General features: G+C 44.6%; 1 long non-coding RNA gene across 2 annotated transcripts in view; it reads left to right on the forward strand.

The window, feature by feature from the left end:
• LOC119539809 overlaps window positions 1–21,207 on the forward strand; it is a 176,984-nt gene that overhangs the window by 2,196 nt on the left and 153,581 nt on the right. For both annotated transcript variants that reach the window (XR_005217944.1, XR_005217943.1), the window contains exon 2: window positions 19,990–20,160. This is a non-coding gene — a long non-coding RNA (uncharacterized LOC119539809). The remainder of the gene's footprint in view (window positions 1–19,989; window positions 20,161–21,207) is intronic.

Here is a 21,207-nt window from a genome sequence, read left to right on the forward strand (position 1 = left end):
TTATGCCAAACCTGACCAGGCTCCTGAAAGATTGTGGCTTCCCGGTCTCCCCACTGGGCATAACAAACAGCAGGTCTTCATTTTCTAAGATGTAGCTGGATGCCATGGTGCCTCTAGGAATTGCTCCCAATTTTGATCTGAAGTCATTTATCTGTCAATTCATTGTCTCCTCTTACTCTTATTTCTCTTTTCCTAGAGCAGGTCCCATTGGAAGAACATGGCTTATGGTGGGTTGTTCTCCTATCCCTGGGTTAGCACTAGGTTGGAGAGAATTAGTTTAAGCTGTGCCCTGGGGGGCCTCAAATTCAATGAGGAGACCATATTGTCACTCCATCCTCCTTCTGTCCCAACAAACCAAGTGTTCTAGTTTGCTAATGCTGCCAGAATGCAGAACACCAGAGATGGACTGGCTTTTATAAAAGGGGGTTTATTTGGTTACACAGTTACAGTCTTAAGGCCATAAAGTGTCCAAGGTAACACATCAGCAATCGGGTACCTTCACTGGAGGATGGTCAGGGGCGTCCGGAAAACCTCTGTTAGCTGGGAAGGCACGTGGCTGGGATCTGCTCCAAAGTTCTGTTTTCAAAATGGCTTTCTCCCAGGATATTCCTCTCTAGGCTGCAGTTCCTCAAAAATGTCACTCTTAGTTGCGCTTGGGGTATTTGTCCTCTCTCAGCTTCTCCAGAGCAAGAGTCTGCTTTCAATGGCCGTCCTTAAAATGTCTCTCATCTGCAGCTCCTGTGCTTTCTTCAAAGAGTCCCTCTCGGCTGTGGCAGCTTGCTCCTTCTGTCTGATCTTATATAGTGCTCCAGTAATTTAATTCAGACCAACCCTGAATGGGCGGGCAGCACCTCCATGGAAATTATCCAATCAGAGTCATCACCCACAGTTGGATGGGGCGCATCTCCATGGAAACATTCAAAGAATTACAATCTAATTAACACTGATAGGTCTGCCCACACAAGATTACATCAGAGATAATGGCGTTTGGGAGACAATGCATTCGAACTGGCACACCAAGATTTTGAAATAAAATGTATTTTTCTATTTTTTTTAAAAAATCTTGAATCATGCATACTTTTTTAGCTGGGGAAACCCAAAGACAAAATTGGCATTGTAGATAGTGGGATTACACTTACCTATCCCTTACCTGGGCCTGAGAGTGGGCACCTATGTGAATATTAAAGAGGGAGGAGTCTGTGGCTGTAAAATCCTGAGTTACTTTAATTCACACATTCAGTCATCTATGTCTACAATGTTTATTGAGCCACTACTCTATGCTAAAGATGCTAGCCAAACAAAGAGGAGAAGACACCTGGTTCTAAAGGTATCTCCTGTCTAGTGGGAAGAACATAGCAGGATAATATTTTGAATTATTGTTTTGTAGTTTGCTCTATTTTTATGATCTCTCGGATCAACAGGTAGACAGGCCCTTTGCCTGTCCTTGCCTCAGGGAGATTTTCAGGGCAGAAAACAGGAGGTGCTTGAAGGCAGGGGCTTTTGTAACAATGACAAGCTCTTTCAAGAAAGGATGCTGGAGTTCCAGAGGTAGGGAAGAGAGGGAAAGCCTTTGAGGGCAGTGAGAGAAAGAGAGAGTGATGCTGGGGCAAGAGCCTGAGTGAGAGAGGGCTTTGGGAGAGGCAAAAAAGGAGAGGAAGGAAGACAGAAAAGTGAGGAAACATGGAAAAATCATGAAGGGGTTGGCTGTGTGGTGTCCCTAGAGAGGTTCGGGAAGCACAAGGGACCGAACTTCACTCCCAGCTCCCCACATGTGAACCAGAGGAGAAGAGCCACTGCTGTAGGAGTTGGGACTGTAGGGCTCCCCATGGGAACAAGGAAGGGTGGACAGTGGAGTGGAGAGGCCTTCCTGTCCTTTGAAGATAGGGGAGGCTCTGATAACTAATCATCCCACCCCCGGGGACAGGGTGAGCCTGGGAGTGGCTATGTTGGGATTTCTGCCACCCCCAGCAGGGTGGGAAAATTATATATTCTGCATGGACTCTGGAGTCACGGACTCTGATACTATATGCATGATGTGACTATGTCACAATAAAATGAATGGGGTTTGGCCCAAAGAGGGCCAGGAGCAAAGATGACAGTGGTTCTCCCTCTGCTTAGGGAAATTAAGCACGGTTTCACAGTGACTTGAGACCTGAAAGATGAGTGGGCCGAAGGAGGTGGCGGTGGTGAAGGAAGCAGAGATGGTTGGTTTGGGTAGGGTGAGAGGAAGCATGGAAAAGATGAACAACATGCAAAATCACGTGCCCACCCTGGACGAGGGAGAGCAGAGCACAGTGGGGACAGCGTGGCCAGAGCTGGGAATGTAAAGTGGGGCAGAAAAGGCGAGGACTGGCTGAGTTTAGATTTCATCTGGTCGACAATGGGAGCCACTGAGTATTTTTTGGCAAGGGGCTGATGTAATCAGTTTGGCATTCTAGAAAGATCACCCTGGCTTCTGTGTGGAGGATGGAGCAGAGCCCAGAGGCAGAAGCCACCCAGAGCCCTGCTTCACCCTTTCCATTGTGGTTGCAGAACAGGGACAGCTTCTGCCCATCTCAGAAGCACCTGTTCTCCTGTCTCCCTCTGGTCTTCCGAGACCCCATCGGCAAACTCATCCATCTCTGGTGCATCATCCCGTGTCTTGGCCACTTTTGTTATTTTGGAAATCTCTACTCTTATCTTTCAGCCTTAATGGAGGGATGGGGCACACGTCACAGACAGAACTTTTTTCCCAAGTTTTATGATTTCTCCCTACCCACCTTCTTCCATGTTTTTTATGGGCAGAGATTCATTCTCATGCCTAAGAATGTACAAAATGCTCTCTCTGTTGTACTTACACCATCCACCCATGTTCCCATCCATGGACAATTCCTGGGCCTTCAGGGGCAGTACACTGCTGTTCATAGAGGCAGAATCATGTTTCCCAGAACTTAAGAATCTTACTGCCTGGGTTTGAAGCCCAGCTCTGCCACTTGGACGAGTTACATAAACTTTGCTACCACATCTGTAAAATAGGCACAGTATTTTAATAGTATTTACCTCATTGAACTGTTAAGAGGATTAAATGAGTTAATGTCTGAAAAGCACTTAGTACAGTACCTGGCCCAGAGTTGGTGCTGTGTAAGTGTTTGCTAAGTAAATAGCACCTACTTCAAAAAGACATGGGGATGAAATGAGATGCTGTTGGTGAGGTGCTCAGCACAGTACCTAGTAAACAGTAGGCGCTTAGCAATTCTAACTCTTGTTATTACTCTTAGAATGTCTAGAATTGCATCAGAATTTGACGTGGGAGAGATGGGATGAAAACAAGACAAGATGGGGGGTTGGGGTTGGGGGTGATGTTTACGCAGGTGCTTTGTGAAGGGAACTCTCCTGACGCCCTCTTGGTGGGTCCTCTGCACTCTCCCCAACATCTCATCGTCCCCTAAAGGCTGCTGCCTTGGTCGCCTTCTGACCAAATGTGGATCTAGTCATGTGGCTCCCAACCCCTGACTTACTTAAAAACCTCCTAGTAAGTTACCAGGGTCTGGGGTGCAGGGTAGGAAATGGGGAGTTAATGCTTAAATTGTACAGAATTTCTTTTGGGACGATGGAAGAGTTTTAGTAATGGATGGTGGTGATGGTAGCACAACATCGTGAACGTAATTAACAGCTATGAACTGTATATTTGAATGTGGTTAAAAGGGGAAAATCTAGGTCGTATATATGTTACTGGAAGGAAAATGGAAAAAAACAACATAGGACTGTACAACACAAATGGTTAACTCTAATGTAAACCATGGACTATATTTATGATATTCTTTCATCAACTGTAACAAATGTACCACACTAATGCAAGGTGTTAATAATAGGGAGGTTTATGGGAACTGTGTATTTGCTACATAATTTTTCTGTAAACTTACAACTTTTCTAATAAAATAAGGGACTAAAGAAAGAAAGAAAGAAAAAAAACCCTGCTATTGCTCCTCACTGCCTGTAGGAAGTCACCCCAAACTCCTTAGAATGGTATTTGAGGCCCATTGTCCTCCCTAAACACACACACACACACACACACACACACACACACACACACGCCCTCATAACGCATAACACTCACACTGTGCTTTAGCGGCACGTGATGCCACAGCAGACTATTTGTAATGTCCACAAACAAATGTGCCAGAAAGAAAAGTATTTGTGATGAGAAGAAAGTATTTGATATTTATAATTACCCCTCCCCCAATCTATTAAAACCATGGTTGCGAGAGCTTTTTTGTCTGTGGGGCATCTGCATCCAAAGTTGAGGTGACGGCATGAGAGGAAGAAGAGGAGGAGGAGAGACTGAAAGGAAATACCTCTGGTCGTGAAAGGGGGAGTGTGATAGGGTGACAGGTCTGCACACTTGCAGGGCTTGGGGTTTGGACCTTGGAGGATGTAGAATCCAGGTTAAGAATATTCTGGGATTGGTTCCCAAAGGACTTTGGAGGGGACAGACAATGATATTGAGGGGAGATTTTTGGAGAGAAATGCAAATTGTTCCTACTCTGTTCCTAGAAAATCATTGATAAAATCATTGCCCTTCTGTGCTTGTGATATTCAACTTTTCTTCTCAGTTTATCTCTTTTCCCCTCCCCTCCCCTCCCGCCCCCCTTTCCCGTCAAGAGGAGGCGATGGAGAAGCTGTCCCAGGTGCTCAGGTGCAGTCAGAGGCAACCTGTGAGGCCAGCCACCCTTCGTCACCAAGCCATGCTACAATCCCTTGTTCAAGCTCTTCCCTTTTTGGCCTGTCACTCATTCTTAGCCTGAGACCAACCCCGTTCTTCTTCCAAGGGTCCCTGTTTCTGTGAAAACTGCTTGGGACCCTCCCCTCTTCCTATCCTTAGGAAGATTTAAAATGGATCACAGCCTCTGCCTCCCCACGTTGCTGCTCAGGTCCCTCTATCGTAGTTCTGTTAACTGCATCCTTTTGGCGGATGGAGCCTGGGTCATAATTTATCTGCTACCTGCCCCCCACCTCCTCCTGTTTCCTCAGACACTTAGCACAGAGCTTTGCCTGTAGTAGGAACTCAATGCCTGAGTACAGACGAAATGAATGAGTGAACTATAGGCTGTGGGGTGATGGGAGCAGAAGGAGAGAGGGCAGTAAGTACCCAAAAGGAAACGAGATAAAAAAAATGAGGCGCAGGAGCAGGAGAGAGGACTTAAATGATTGCGTGCCTTTAAGCACCCCTCAGAGAAGTCTCATTTACATAATTAAAATCCAAATAACTAGGAGAATGAATGGAGAATGAACCGGTGGATAGAACTGCAGAGATGGGAAGAAAACACAAAGCCAAAGACCAGATGAAGAATGGGGATTAAATATACGTTTGTACTAGATTTCAAAATTAAAAATTAAAAAAAAAGGAAAAGGATAGAGTGAAAGAGGGACAGAGGAAACCCAAGATTTGCGTTAATAAGAGGGTTGGGTGGAAGAGATGTCCTGGGGCTGAGGACAAACTCCAATAAAAAGACAAGTAAGTGGTGATTTGTAGGGCACTTGGTCTAAAACCCAAAGATGTGTATGTAGGGCTGTCGAACTGCAGAATGGAGCAGAATATTAAAATAGGAAATTGGGAGAATTGGTCTGGGACTAGAGACAGCGCAGCAACTCAACTCTTTTTGTGTGTGTGTGGGGAGGGAGGAAATGGTGGTTAATAATACACTGTAGAGATAAATTAATAATACTAAGCTACCTCACCAGGCTGCTATGAGTGTTAATTAATTAATTATTGTTTGCAAAGCACTTTGAAGGTGGAAAGGCTCTATAATTATTATGAATAAAATGTCAGAGATAATAATCCGGCAGAATGCAGTGACCTCATCAGCACCTCATTTGCATGGTGCAGAATCGAGCATCAATTCGAGGATTCTCTGCCAAAGGGGAGACCCGCTGGAGACAGCAGATGCCCGTCTCCACGCCCCACCTTCTCCGTGCCACCTCTCTCTGCCACCCCTGGGGTGGCAGCTCCTGTGCCCTTGGCAGCAGGTTCATGAGAAACTGTGTGAGATGTTATTTTTATGGGTCTGAAAGTGACGTGTAATAAGCCGATGGCCGGGTTCTTTTACGATCGGATGACTCGGGTCTGCCGAACACTCTGTACACTGAGCTGCTTTTCACTTTGGCAGGTTGTTTTGTTTTGTTTCAGAGGACATTGAAAATAGGATGGTTCGGGTCTGCTCTTCCAGAGACTGATGAGCCTGAACGGATGGGGGAGGAAGTTGGCGTGCCTACAACGTCCTGAGCAAAGAACAGGCCAAGCCAGTGGCTCACGGAGCTGGCGTCTGTAAATGGGGGTGGGGATGCAGGTGATAAACCATTAAGCAACTTCTCATTTATATATGGAGTCTTTCAGGTGGCAGTAAAGGCAAAGAAGTCAAATATCATAGAGTAAAAACTGTAAGAATACTGGAAAAGGGTATTATTGGGATCAGGTCCTCAAGGTGTTAGTCCTGGAGAAAAGACATTTGAGGATAGTTACTTCCAAACTGTTTCTCCTGTAGGCTTGGATGATCGAGCAAAAGAAATCCACAGATATTTCCCAACCCTTTCCCCCTGTGTTGAGAAAACAAGACCGTCCTGCCAACTGAAGACCCCTCTGCACCAATGTGGAAGTGAGAGAAAGCAGAAATTTAATACTGGGTCCGCATGATCAGAGTTACATGTGTGTAAAGAGAGCACTTTGTAAGTGACTACAAAGTCTGGACAGAATCTCAATCAACACTATACAGAAAAATAGAAGAAGAAACAATGAAGACTTCTCTTATCTCTTGAGGGACAAGAAGACTTGCCTCATATTTGTCTTTTGTACACCTGTGTAGATGGCCAAACCACCTGTGGAGGGGTTTATAGTGTCAAGGGCCGGAAGGCCCACGACCTTGCATTGTAAAATCAGAAGGTCAGACTTTTTTATCAAGCCTGTTGTGTCATCAGGAAGACACCATAAAGAAGGAAGGAGGGTGGTAGGCAGTGACCTCCTTCTTCCAAGAAAATTTTATCATTTACCTTTCCAACCCCACTGCAATTTATTAATCTCTTTCCACCTCATCTGAATCAATAGTTGGAATAGTGCTGTTATCGACGAGACCCGTTTCTGTATAAGCAATTGGTTCCCGATGCCAAGGTACTATTTCTGTGAGCACAGGAAAAACAACACCCAGCTGCACACCATCTTAGCCTGGAGCAGTGAGTCTCAGACATCAGAATCACCAGGAGGGCTTGTTAAACCACAAGCCCACCCCCAGAGTTTCTGATTCTGTGGGTCTGGGGTGGGTTCTGAGAATTTGCATTTCTAACAGATTCCCAGATGATTCTAGTCCTGGACCACATTTTGAAAACCACTAATTTAGAGAATTAGTCAACATGCGTTTGTAGATGGGAACTGGGGCAAAGGTCACGGATAAAGATAAAAGGTGTGTGCCGGGTGGTAGGAGAAGAGAGTATTGTTAGAATAGAGTTTGGAGTTACGGAGTTGTTAAACAGGAGTTAACCCAGGTTGGGAATGTAACTAACTCTCTTCTCTCTGTTCTGCGTGTGTGCTGGTCTCCATCACCATCCATATTTCAACTTTTTTTCATACCCTCTATGAATAGCACCTGCAAGGATACACTCTCCAGCTTAGGGAAATGCCGGAGTTTTTCCCTCCCCTGCACCCTTGCAGGTGTTTCCAGGTGTCTTGGTTTGTCAGGGCTGCTGCAACAAAGCTCCAAAGACTAATTGGCTTAAATGGCAGAAATGTATTGCCTCACTGTTAGAAGTCTGGAATCAAGGCGTGGACAAGACCCGGCTTCGTCTTAAGGGAGAATCCATTCCACGCCTCGCCCCCATCTTCTGTGGGGCAGTCGACAAGCCATGGTGCTCCTTGGCTTGTGGCGGCCTCACTCAGTCTCTGCCCCTGTCACATGGCCATGTCTGTCCCTGTCTGTCTGTGTCCAATTTCCTGTCCTTATGAGGACATCAGGCGTATTGCATTAAGGGTCCATCCTAATCCAGCTTGGCCTCATCTTATCACATTCATAGACTGGAGATGAGGACGTGAGATATCTTTTGGGGACACTCAACTTGACCCAGAACACCAGGGTCGGCAGATTTTCCTCTGCTCCAGGAAGGGTCCTGGTGCATGGTCAGTGGCCTGATTTCCATCTGGGTGTGGGGACACTGAGGCAGAATATTCCCTAGCCTGAAAGCAGGACCTAGAAGGGGTAGGACCTGTACTATTTTTTTTTTTTTTTTTTTTCATTTTGTCCAAGCCCTTGCTCCTCCTGCCTGCTGATGGCTAGAGCTGCCAGCTACTGAATTGGTCCTCGAGGGTCATCTGGAAACTGAGTTCCTTTGCATTCATGACAAGTCACATGGATTGGAGGATGAGCCCCGGCTGGGAATCAAACCCCAATTTTCTCATCTGTCTGATGGAGGGAACAGCATTCGCCTTGCAGGGTTGTCAGTGTTAAATGAGATCGTCTACAGAAAGCACATTGCTATATAGGAAGAGCTGGGGGTAGTGGTGTGTGGCTGTTATTAATAAGTGGGAGTTAACGGGAAATCTAACCAAAAAAATCACCGTCAGCGTATGAAGGTATTTCTTTGTACAGAGAGTCCTGCCAAGCTTCCCCCGACTCCTCTTTCCCCTGCCTCCCCCCACCGTGGCTGGGAACTGTGCACATCGAGGGCTTTGAACTGGGACTTCAAAGAGAAGCTGTGCTCTGTCTTCAAACAGGTTTATAAAGAGATTTTGATACAAGACAACAATACTTGTCAGCAGTGCCCAGTTATCATCCTTCCCTTTGTAGTTTTATTAGGAAATAATTTCCCGGCTGGCGAGGCTCCTGCTGCTGTTCCTTGTTTCTCTATTTGCGGTGGGATCTGCCCACTGACGAGGCTGTAGCCGTTTTACCAGCTGGGGGCCCAGAAAAAGACATCACCGGGAGGGTCCTCACAGCCAATTTGCCATCTGCCCCACCCCTCCCCTCCCTCCTTTGCAGCAAAAATGCAATTTGTTTGACCTCTGGGGAGATTTAAAATCCCAGCTTCTCAAGTGCCCCCTTTATTATTATTATTTTTTTTTAAGAGGGAGGATAAAGAGGAAACCATGGCCAGAAAATAAAAGAAACCTATTAAGCCTCCCTTTCTATCATGTCCTGCATTCTTGGCTGGCAATTAGGATTCCCAATAGATTAACACTGCGGAGCCCAGTTCAATGGGGTAATAAAGGGTGACCTGTCTACAGGGGATCGCTCTCCTGAGCAGAAGTAGGGTGTGCTTTTCCAGAAGTGATTCTTCCTCCTTCTTTCCTTTCTGCTGTTGCATTCCCATCATTTGGTACACTGTTGGTGAGTCTACAGTGTGCCAAATGCAGTGGCACATTCTGAGGACGCAGAAGTGACCAGCCCTGGGTCCCTCCGTTTGCGAGTCTCAGCTTGGGTGGGGGTGAGCTTGGTTGAGAAGCACTCATGTAAATACTTGACAGGGACTCTCCCTCCAAGGGCTCTAGGGCCAGGGAATGCTTTGCTTCGGGAAAATAGCACTCCAGGGACTGGGGAAGGAGGGGTTGTCCTGGACCAGTTGCCAGGATGCTACTGGTGGTGGTTCTTGACCATCAACTATCAGTTTGAGGGGGAGGCAGGGTCCAGTGAGGTGTTTTGTGGTGGTGGTTTTAGACTGGGGCCACCAGGACACATCTCCACTCTAAGGAAAATGGGTGCTCGGAGAGGGAGAGGGCAGGGGGTGCACAGGAGGGAGGGAACGTGCTGCTGGGAGAGGTGGGACAGACTGGAATTGCTGCAGAGCAGGGCTTAGCTGCAGAGCAGAAGGTGCTTCGCTTCTTTTTTAAGAGCTTGGGGAAGGAAGACTCACGAAAGAGGATGTTGATAATTTAGGGGCTGGGAGAGCAGAGAATGTGGACAAGTGAACTTTCCTGTCCTTTATTTTCTCTGGGAAGTTGAAATTAAGGGCATCTCCTGAGGGGCAAGGGTGAGGGAGGTGAGATTTAGAAAGTTAGAAGCAGAAGGATCTCGGAGGGCATTTAGTTCCAAGTCCTCATACTATCCAATGAGGTGCAGAAGGATTAGGAAATTTCTGGGGTAATATGTTGATGTGTGAGGGAGCAGGGATTTGAACCCAAGACCAAGACAGAGGTCATTTCTCTGCAGGGTGCTTGCTATATCCCTGAGGTTGGCACCCTCTTGGCGAGGCCCTCTGGGGTTCTGAACAGACTGGGGCATGAGGTTGGTTCAGAGGAGAGGGCTCTGAGCAGAGGGGTGGCCAGGTCCCCCCAACCGCTGCACAATGAGCAGAACTCTCCTGATGCCATTCACATTTTGTTGATCTGCGATTACTCACCTTCCCATCAGCAATTTTCTACTCTTGCCAAGGGAAATAGTAAATGCCTTCACTGGAAAGCTCAGAGTAGAAATTGACCTAAAACGTTGTGGCTTGAGCAGAAATGTGCCAGATTGCAGGAACACACCAGATCCATTGCTCACTGCCCTGGATCTGTCAGTGTTAATATTATTATACCCATTCTACAGATGGGCAAGTTTAAGCTGAGAGATGATGATTTCTGAAGATCCATTCAAAGGCGATCATAAGTCTCAATTTAATGTTTGCAACACCTAAGTCGTCTTCATGGCTGCCACTGTATGCTTCCATGGAGTGTACAGGAAACATTGACTGGGATATTAAAAACAGACCATGGAGCCTTTTTTCCAGAAGGTCTGGCTGGGGTCTGGTGGACCTCAACACCAGCCATTTATCTAGTTTTTGAGACAACCAGTAAAAAAAGTGAGGATATAATAAAACAGAATCACAAAAATTGCCATGCATTTTATCTATTTATTTAGGGGTGGCAAACTATGACTTGCAGGCCAGATCTGGCTCACAGCCTATTTTTGCACAGCCTCCAAGCTAAGAATGTTTTTTTTTTTTCATTTTTTAAAGGTTTGTTAAAAAAATAGAAAAAAAAATCCCTAAAAAAATATATGCAATAGAGACTGAATGTGGCCCTCGAAGCCTGAAATATTTACTAACTAGAACTTTACAGAAAAAAATTGCTGATGGCCAATAAAAATTAAATGCTTCTTTCACAAACAGACAGTGATGTGGAATTGCATTATTCACAAGACAATCCTAGGATTTATTAAAAATATTAATTTATTGTATATTAGAGGCAGAGTGGTCTCGTAATGAGACACAAATTCCAAGTTGTTTGACCACAGTGTATTTATTTCAATTATCGTATCAGGAAATCTCAGTATCTTCCCTCGGATATGAAGTCAAAAGTGAAACTCCAGGCCTTTGTGAACCTGAGTCTTGGCCACGCAGCCCTCAAGGCTCCTGGTCCTGGGTTACTTGCTCTGAATTTCTTTTGTGCTGGAGAAAAGCTGCAGGCCCTGCTGCTCAGTCACCCTCTGTGCAAAAATGTGGTGTCTCACTTTACCTGGCTTGCTTTATGCAGCTCGTTCAGCTGTGGGTGAGGGAAAGCTGGGAGCAGCTGAGCCTCGCAGTTTAGTGGACATGGCTGGGTCCATTGGGGAGAGTGTCACCGGCGGGCACCCTGGCGCCCTAGCTAGTATGTGGGATCCACAGTCTTGTGACGTCTGTTGTAAATGAACCAGGGGCGGGTGTAACTTCAGACAGTGAGAGCTAAGGATCTGAGCTGCTGAGGCTGCTGGGCAGCTCTGAGCTTCCCTGCGGAGATGGTCAAATGAGCTAATGCCTCGTGACACCTAGCAGCTGGCCAGGAGGAGGCCAGGCACAGACACGCGGCTCCAGGGTCACGTCCAGGCCAGCTGGGTCAGGGAGGGCTGCAGGCCCAGCTGTCCCATTCTTAGAGCCAGAAAAGCAGATCTGGGAAGGCGAAAGAACACATGTGTTGTAGTCCCACAGAACTGGGTTCAAGTCCTGGCACGGCCACTCATTAGTCATGCATCCTTGGACAAATATCCTAATGTCTTGGAACTTCAGTCTCATCTGTCAGATGAAATTAGTAAGAGTCATACCCCAAAGAGTTATTGGGAGGCTTAAAAGAGATACTGGATGCGAGGAAATTGCATGAGGCAGAAGCAAACGTCACTGGAGCCCTTGTTCTACCTTACCCTCTAAGCATTGGGCTATTTCTGCAGACATACTTTATATTAAGTCTGAGGGGACTCTCCTATGAGAGAAGAGAGAGAAAGCAAGCGAGCTTTAGAATGCAGAAATGGCACAGGAAAGACAAATTCTAGAGGGAGAAAGTGTAACAAAATAACCAAAGTTTCAGCAGATCTTAAATTCTACAAATTGAAGAGAAACAAAGCCAGCTTGTACCTCAGTGATAGTGCAGTTCAACAAGCCAGAGACATCTGAGAGGGAATATGGCTTGACGTCTCTCAAAATACATGGTCCTGAGCTCAAATCCCACCTTTGCCCATATACTAGCTGTGATTGGGCAAATGACTTGAGTTCTCTATGCCTTCATTTCCTTGTCTGGAAATAGGAATAATAATAGTACCAAACCACAGGGCTGTTGTGAGCACTAAATATTGGTCTTAAGACCGCGTTGTGAGTGACTTCGAGGTCTGGGATGCCCACGTGTGCCAGGTGTGACCACAAATAAGGGAAACCGGCCTTGCATCCCCACTGGAGCCCCTCACGATCTGGGTCTCGACTTCATGGTGCCATATGGAGGCCCAGACAAGGTTTTTCTTTGTGCAGAGCCAACAGAGCTGTGGGGCTTGAGTTCCATTAAGTGATAATGGCAACAGCTCAGGACCTTCTAGACAACATTACTGAAGTCAAATCTGTACAGTTAATTTCCTGTTTCTCTTGCTTTTGGTTTGTGAAAAGTCCATTTTGGAAATTTCCCTGGTAAGAGGTGTTCCAAAAACACTTGAACATCCATATGAACCCATTAAATTCTAACAGCTCTGCTGGCAGGTAAAACACATTTCTGGACTTTAAAAAAAAAAAATAACCATACTGCTTGCCTCCTGCACTGCTGAAGCCATTCTGAAGAGATTTCTTGCTTAAGGGCAAGGAATTTTTAGGGGTTGATTTTGCTTTTCATGTTGTCCACCTATGCAGTTTAAATCGAAGAATCGTTTATCTGCCTCTGGCAAAAGCTGGTCTTGCTAGAAATGCACTGCTCTTCTTTAACCAAATGTATCTGTTTTTTTAGCTGCCCGTACCTCAGAGGGACTGTGCCACTTCTAGGCTTTTCCTTTTCTAACTTTGCCCAAATATTTAAATGTCTAAAAGCTGCTGATTTAAAAAAAAAGAAATCAACTCTGAGATTCCACAGTGTGGGATTCTGACACCAACCAAGACTATTTGATTGTACAAATAAACATCTCGGGCCCTGCAGCTTTTGCTGAGGCAGAAGGATCTAGAATAGAAGACAGAGAGGCTGAGACCACTTTTAGGTTTCTGGGGAGGCAAAAGAGAAGAGGAGGAGACTATGTTAAGAGTGAAAGAAATTCTTGCCGAGGTTGGACAGAGGAGGGAAGGAAGGGGCAGCAAAGGCGAGTCTATGATATTTAGCAGAAAGATCTTCTGAGTTAAAGCATTTGGAATCAATGCATTCCAGAACCAGAGGAAGCAGGAGGAATGACGTGTGAACTGGAAAAATGTGGGGGCTAGGGAAATGCACCCTGGGAGCCTCCTTAAAACGTTTCATCTCACATTTTGACCTGTGGTTTTGGGACAGCGAGGCAGCAAGGAATGAACTGTCTGAAAACCAGTTGAAATTTTCAACATGGCGTAGAGTCGTAAAATGATGTCAGGACTTCAGAAAATGTGTTTAGACTATATTCTGTTTTACTTTGTGGGAATTCAGTTCAAAGGCTCAGCAAGTTTTTCATATGGCTAATGTCAATGATTTACAAAGGATTCTTCTCCCAGGCATGCATAAAGAGACAATAAAACCCTAGATCTGTCCTTACCACATTCTCAGACTGTTCCCAAACCATCTCCCCCATGCATGTAGAAAGATGCATCTTTTGGGAGAATTTCTGGAGAAATTCTGAGCTAACTCTTTTAACTTGAGGAGTGTTCTTTGCTGATTCCTAAAATAGATTAGCAATGAGTTTTCATCTTTCTCCCTTGCCTGGTGTGTCAGAACAAACTAGAAAGTATAACATGGACAGAGTGTATAGATGACGAGGGTAGAGGTGGGGGATTTTTTCTCAATCCGCTTGCTAGAGTTAAGTTGCAAACACTGGCACCATCATGCACGTGAGTCTCTGGGTTATACGGAATTCTAGCTCTTGTGAGATGAGGGGGAGTCTGCAGCTGCTTGAATGTGCCTTCAAAGGTTGGCAGAAAGGTGAGGTCTTAGATTACTGGCTGCTTCCCAGGAATTGCTAACCCTATATTTGCCCTGCCTTCTGCAAGCCCATTCTTCACATATGCAGATATGAGCTATCTCAGATCTCAAACCTAGTTGTGAATAATGGCTCCCAAAGATAGCCATGTCTTAATCCCGAGAACCTGTGAATATGACCTTATTTAGCAAAAAGGACTTTGTAGATGTGGTTAAATTAAGGATCTCGAGATGGGGAGGTTATCCTGGTTTATCCGGGTGGGCCCTAAAAGTAATCAAGGTGCTCTTATTAGAGGGACATTTGCCTGCAGACCATGAGAAGGTGATGTGAAGATGGCAGCAGAGGTGAGAGTGAGGCAGTCACAGCCAGACAGTGCCACCAGCCTCCAGAACCCAGAGGAGGTAAGGAACAGATCTTCTTCTGGAGCCTCCAGAAAGGACCAGCCCTGCCAACACCTTGTTTGGGCTCCATAAGACTCATCTCAAACTTCTGGCCTCCGGAACCATAAGATAATAAATTTCTGCTGTCTTCAGCTGTGGAGTTTGTGGGCATTTTTTACGGTAGCAATAGGAATCCCACACACCATTCTTGTTGGATTTGTTAAAGAATGAGGGACCACGTCTCTCGTCTCATCTGGCTGCAGTGACCACATTAAAGGGCTGCCCGTGTAGCCATGTCTGCTTGTCTCATGCAGAATCCACAGCCAGTGTATTCTTGGTGATGAGTTTGCTCTAGAGATAGGTGCATGTATTCCCAGCCTGTAAACTCAGAGCAGGGCTTTTCTGAGAATAATAGCATAGTTGAGTAGATGCTGACTCTTCCAATAGAATAAATCAGTATTTGTGCTCTGATCTTGGTCCAATTTAAGTTGTTCAAGCATATCTTAGAAACAGATCTAATTTTATTTAAAACTAATGATTTCAGAGAAATCCTTTCTGAGCAAAAAACAAAGACAAAATGCCCCTAAACATTTCAGACAGTCTGAATGGTAGGTTTTAGAGTCACCTAAATTTGAAGATGCTTCATAAACCCTGATCACTTGTCCAGGGAGACACTTGGATTTTTCTGGAGTGATTGTGCCTTGGAGAGGTAAGAGAACAAGAGCTAGATGCTGACCGTAGGAGTTACCACAGAGCCCACCCTTTCCCCTTTACAATCACTCTTTGCTACTTCTCTGATTCCACTGACTTAGTTTCCTAAGGCTTCCAGGACAAATCACCACAAACTTGGTGACTTAAAACAACAGAAATCAATTTTCTCGTCGTTCTGTAGGCATGGAGTCCAAAATCCAGGTGTTGGCAGGGCTGGGCTCCCACCCAAGGCTCGAGGGTAGAATCTTCCTGGCCTCTTGCAGCTTCTGGTGACTCCTGGCCTTTCTTGGCTTGGGGTGGCACACTCCATCCTCTGCCTCTACCTTCCCAGGCCTTCTGTGTGCTCCTCTGTCCTCTTCTTCTTATAAAGACACCTGTCATTGGATTTGGGGCCCACACTAAATCCAGCATGCTGTCATCTCAGAATTCTCAACATCTGCAAAGACCATTTTTCCAAGTGAGGTCCCATTCTGAGGTTCTGGGTAGAGATGAATTTGGGGGGGGAGAGGGCACTATTCAACCTGCTATACTTGCTAACTCCCTCAAGAATCAACCAAACTGCCTCATTCTGAGTCTCTTTCCCGAAGAGGTAGGTGCGGTCAGCCAACTGTATCTACTAATCTATGTTGTTGAATCAAGACCATTGTCCCTCTGCCCATCCTGGAAAGCTTCCTTCTCTCCATGTTGACCATTTGCTTTTAACACTTGCCTCTCCAAATTGGTATCATCCTTCTTTCTTATCAGAATCATGGGATTTCAGAGTTAGAAAGAACTTTTTCAGGCACATCTATTCCAATTCCAGTGAAATAATTAGGCTGGGGCTCGGACTGTCTGGAAGTCCTAGGGATCCACAGTTGGAATGCACACCCCAGGTAATTCTGAGACACATGGTGTTGGGAAAACATTGGCAAGATTGGTAAGTCAACAGAGTAGAGGCGATCAGTTGGAACCTCGATTTTTAGGTCAAATTCTTCTTGATGGCTACTCTACTGCCCCTTTCTCTTTGTTCCTATAGGAGTAGTAAACAACCCCTGGAATCCTGTCTTTTGACAGCAACAGGCTGGTGTGATACCTCTTTTGGCTTGTACTTGGTAGATCCTTGGTTGGGTTTTGATAAACCTGGGACCCACTGGAAAACCAGGATGCTGAACTTTGACAAAGGCAGCTAAATCACAAGAACACTTCACTGAAATGCTGATCTATCTGGGAAAAGAATAAGCAGTCGGGGGAGCCAGAAAGACCCATTAAGCCAACTTAGAAGATGGGCATTTTTGATGAGAGCATTAACCTTCTCTGGGCTGGCTGTCATTTCCAAATGATGGTACTATAGCTGGCATTACCAAGAATAAGGGAAAGCAAGGGTCACATCTAATATATTAAAAGCAGAAAGGAAACCTTAAAGCAATTTGGTACCCTTTGGCCTGTGGGTGTTTTTGCCACTGAGGTAGTGCACATTTTAAAAGCCTAACTAGGAGATGCTATAAAACAACAGGTTCAAAATATCTCACTTAGACTTGCCTTCATAATGTCAGAAACTGCTTGCTCTGGTGAGTAAACAGGAGATAAATTCTTCTGGATGTTGGGCCCTGAATCATTTAGGGTTCTTTTGGTTGCAAGTGACAGAAAGCCAAGTTTATATTTGCTTAAGCAGAAAAAGTGTGGTATGTGCCTGAGCTGTCTCTTTGCAGATGTGGTTGACTCTAGGCATGATTAAACACAGGGGCTTAGTGGTGTCACTGAGGATCTAATTTGTCTCTTAGCTGTGCTTCCTCGGTATAGACTTGATTTTCATGCAGGCTTTTCTTTCTCTTTGCAGGAGGGCTGCCAGCAACTGGGAAATACACATTTTCAAGCCTTAAAACCAGCCACTGTGAGATGCTACTTCCTTGATTGCTAACATAAAAGTCTGGGAATTTGATTTCCTTGGTCCTAATTGGCCTAATTTGTTACCCTGGGGACAGGATTCCCTGTGCAGGGGACATTGACCTGTGCTTCTCAAACTTTCACACACTTGCGAATTGTCTGGGAATTTGTTAAAAGGCAGATGCCAACTCGGTAGGTCTCAGGTGGGGCCTGAGATGCTGTTTTTCTAACAAGTTCCGGGAGATGCTGCTGCTTTAAGGACCACACTTTGAGTAGCAATGATGTAGACTGGGCTTGTTTGCTGAAACAAGGTGATGCTTTCTGTCCCTGTAGCCTGTGGGTAGACTCAGCTTCATTTGAGGACAAGAGCTGAGAGTTGGGGTGGAAGGGGTTTCATTCCCTCAAGGCAAAATGAAGGACAGGCTGGATTCTAGTGGCAAAATGACAAATTTCCTCTATGGGCTCCCTATGCTTTCTTGTTAACTATAACATAAAACTCAGCCAGTGAAATGTGTCTGTGACTCAGTGGTACTCCTTGAAGGGTGTGAAGGAAGAATGAGTCTTTTTTTTGTTTGCCCCAGGTATGTTCAGTGACCCTTAAGTGAAAGACAGAAGATAAACACTTTTTTTTATTTGTGCATGATTATCTTCATTACCATTAATTATTAATTGAGGAAGGACTTGCATGTGCTTGATGTGGGTAGAGATTTTGTTTAAGCACCAGCCTAGAGAGGCCTGGGAAGGAAACCAAAGGAGAGGCATGAATTATAAATACAGATCCTGCCATAGGAAGCTGGTGGAAGGATGAGTGCTTGCAAGGGAGAGGGGGTCTCGAGGCTGTGGGCTCCGGAATTATAAGAAGGAGCTAATAATGTGCAGCATGACAACTGGTACCAAGCAGCTCTCTAATGCTCCTTAGGGGACCAGAGTTCATGGTGCTTGTGAACGAAGATCAGTGCCAGGGCAGGAACCATAGGTTTTGTGAATCTTTGGAGGAACTTACTATCTTTTATGCCCGTTATATAAGTAGGAAAAAAAATCAGATGTCTAGAGTTTGTTTTTCAGTTTGATTGCCCTGAATTTTATGGTAAAGAGGTCTTTGGACCTGGGATACTATATAATTGGTCGATAAATTATGATAACAAGAGCCAGTATTCCAGAAAGCGTTTATTTAGGTGGTGGCATTCAAGGGTGTTAGTTATGTAATTTAGATATTTGAATATCAACATGTAATAAATAATAATAGTAATAACTGCCATAATCTCAGCTTGATGGGGGGCCCTGCTGGTTGTAGAACATTCTGGTTGGTTCCTCCATGGAGAACTGTAATTAGGCTCCTTCTCGGGTCATTGCAGGAATGAAGGTGGTATCTCTCTTGGCTTCCTACCACTTTTCCCTTCTTTTCATTTATCAGTGCCCTGTTGCCTCCTAGCTGTGGCAGGCAAGCTGGCAACCTCTCCCATCCTCTCTCTCTCCTCCCTACACCCCCATTTTTATCCGTCCTGCAGTCTGAGTTTGCTGCTGCAAACCTGGCTCTGTGCAAGTCCCTTATGTATATCATATCAGATGAGCCCCCGCTCCATCTCTCTTAGATCCCCAGGGTAGGGGGATGCCAAAACAGAAGCTACAGCAAAAGGAGTTGGCCGGGAAGTTTCTATGCTGTAAATACATTTGCGGAGTGATAGTCTTCTATTCTCAAACGTATCTTGGCTTCTGTAATAGAAAAAGTTAAGCCAGGCTGATTGTTTTCTTGTTTGAATTCAGCCAGCTGGGTGGTTCTAGAGCATTCCATTTGCAGGTTCTGAGGACAAGAGACCCAGCCTTGGAGAACACCGTCTCCACCATCCCCAGACTCTGCGCTCTGCATCCAGACTTCCTTCAGAAGAGACGCTTCCTGCTTCTTTCAGGGAAAACTCTTTCTCTTTATAGATGTCCCTCCCCAATTCTTCCTTCCTCCCCTCTCCAGCTATTTTAAAGGGCCTAATTTTTGCCCCAAATTGAGTACAACAGGAAATACAAGATCAGACTCTTCCCTGCGCTCGATTTGGAACAACAAGTTAACAGTAGGAAACAGAACAACTGTGAGTCCATTGCCACACTCAGTGATACTAACTGTAAGTTCAGCTGGCTTTCAAATATAGGGGAGAGAAACGTGGCCCCCAAAACTTGAGAAGAGGCATCCGCTGCTGTGTGAAACTAAAGCATCCTGAGTTTTCTCACCACAGTGCTTATCACACTCTCTTGCTATCACTTTATATATAAATTTTTTATTGTAACATATAACAACTCAAAATTTCCCATTTTAACTGCTTTCAAGTGTACAATTCAGTGGTACTAATTACATTCACGATTCATTACAATTACAATTAAGTGTTAATTTCCCTTGTACACTTCTCTGGGCCAAAGACCACGTCTGCCTCATTCACTGGTGTGTTTTCAGAGCCTGACCAGTGCATGTGCTCAAAACACACATGTTGAATTAATTCATTAATTGATCTTTTCAGGGAGGAGTACAAGGGTGAGGAGAGATTGCGCTTCTGCTTTTAGCACAGCAATACATTATAATAGAACTTTTTGAAATCAGTGAGTGAATTTTTATTGGTCCAAGATCTAGACAACAAAACTAAAATAAAAGGGGGATGGGTAGGTTTAATTTTAAAGAATCCTAAAATTTTACATAATTAAAGAAAAAGTAAGTAAATTACATACTTTTTTTTCAGTAAACTTCTTATGCAAATACAAACAGAGAAAAGTGCACAAGCTACATGTGTACATCTCAATGAATCTTCAGACTGACCAAACTTGGATAATCATCCCCACATCAAGAAACAGAACACTGCCAGCCCATTCAAAGCCCCACCGTGTGCCCTCAAGTCACTTCTTCTACAAAGGTAAGGATATGACTTCAATTGCTACTGATTGGTTTTATCTATTGTAATCATGCAGTATGATTCTCTTTTGTGTCTATTATCTTTTCATCCATGGTATTACATGTAGCAGTGATTCATTCCTTTTCATTGTTGTATAGCTTTCCGTTGTATGAATATGCTACTGTTTATTTATCCACACTATTGTTAATGGTATTTGTTTTGTTTCCAGTTTTGGAAGAATAGTGCCACTGTGAACATTCTTCAATGTCTTTTGTGCCTATCCTTTGGGTATATAACTAGGAGTAGAGCTGGGTTGTAGGGATGTGCATTTTCAGTTTTAGTAGAAATTGTCAGTTCTGCCATATGGTTATGCCAATTTACGTACTCACCAGCATTCAATGAAGGTTAAAATTTATCCATTTTCTGGGCAGCAACTTGTTCTCATTGCCTTTTTAATTTAGCTATTTCAATGGGAGTGCAATGGACTCTTCTTGTGGTTTTGACTTGCTTTTTTCTGAGGACAAATGGGGTCGAATGCCTTTTCCGTCTTTTGGCCATTTGGGTGTGCTCTTTTACGATGTGCCTGTTCAAATCTCTAAATGTTATTTTTTTAATTCAATTTTATTGAGATATATTCATATACCATACAGTCATCCAAAGTGTACAACCAGTTTTTCACTATACCATCATACAGTTGTGTATTTATCAGCACAATCAATTTTTGAATATTTTCATTACTCAAAAAAAAGAATAAAAATTAAAGTAAAAAAGAACCCCCAGAACACCCCCCCCATTCTCACCTATTATTCATTTACTTTTCTCCCCATTTTTCTACTCATCTGTCCATATACTGGATAAAGGGAGTGTGAGCCACAAGGTTTTCACAATCACATAGTTATACCATGTAAGCTACATAGTTATGTAATCATCTTCAAGAACAAGGCTACCGGGTTGAGTTCAACAGTTTTGGTCATTTCCTTCTAGCTATTCCAATACACTAAAAACTAAAAAGGGATATCTATATAATGCATAAGAATATCCTCCAGAGTGACCTCTCAACGCCATTTA

This window comes from Choloepus didactylus, chromosome 7 (assembly GCF_015220235.1).
Source record: "Choloepus didactylus isolate mChoDid1 chromosome 7, mChoDid1.pri, whole genome shotgun sequence".
NCBI classification, from domain to species: domain Eukaryota; kingdom Metazoa; phylum Chordata; class Mammalia; order Pilosa; family Megalonychidae; genus Choloepus; species Choloepus didactylus.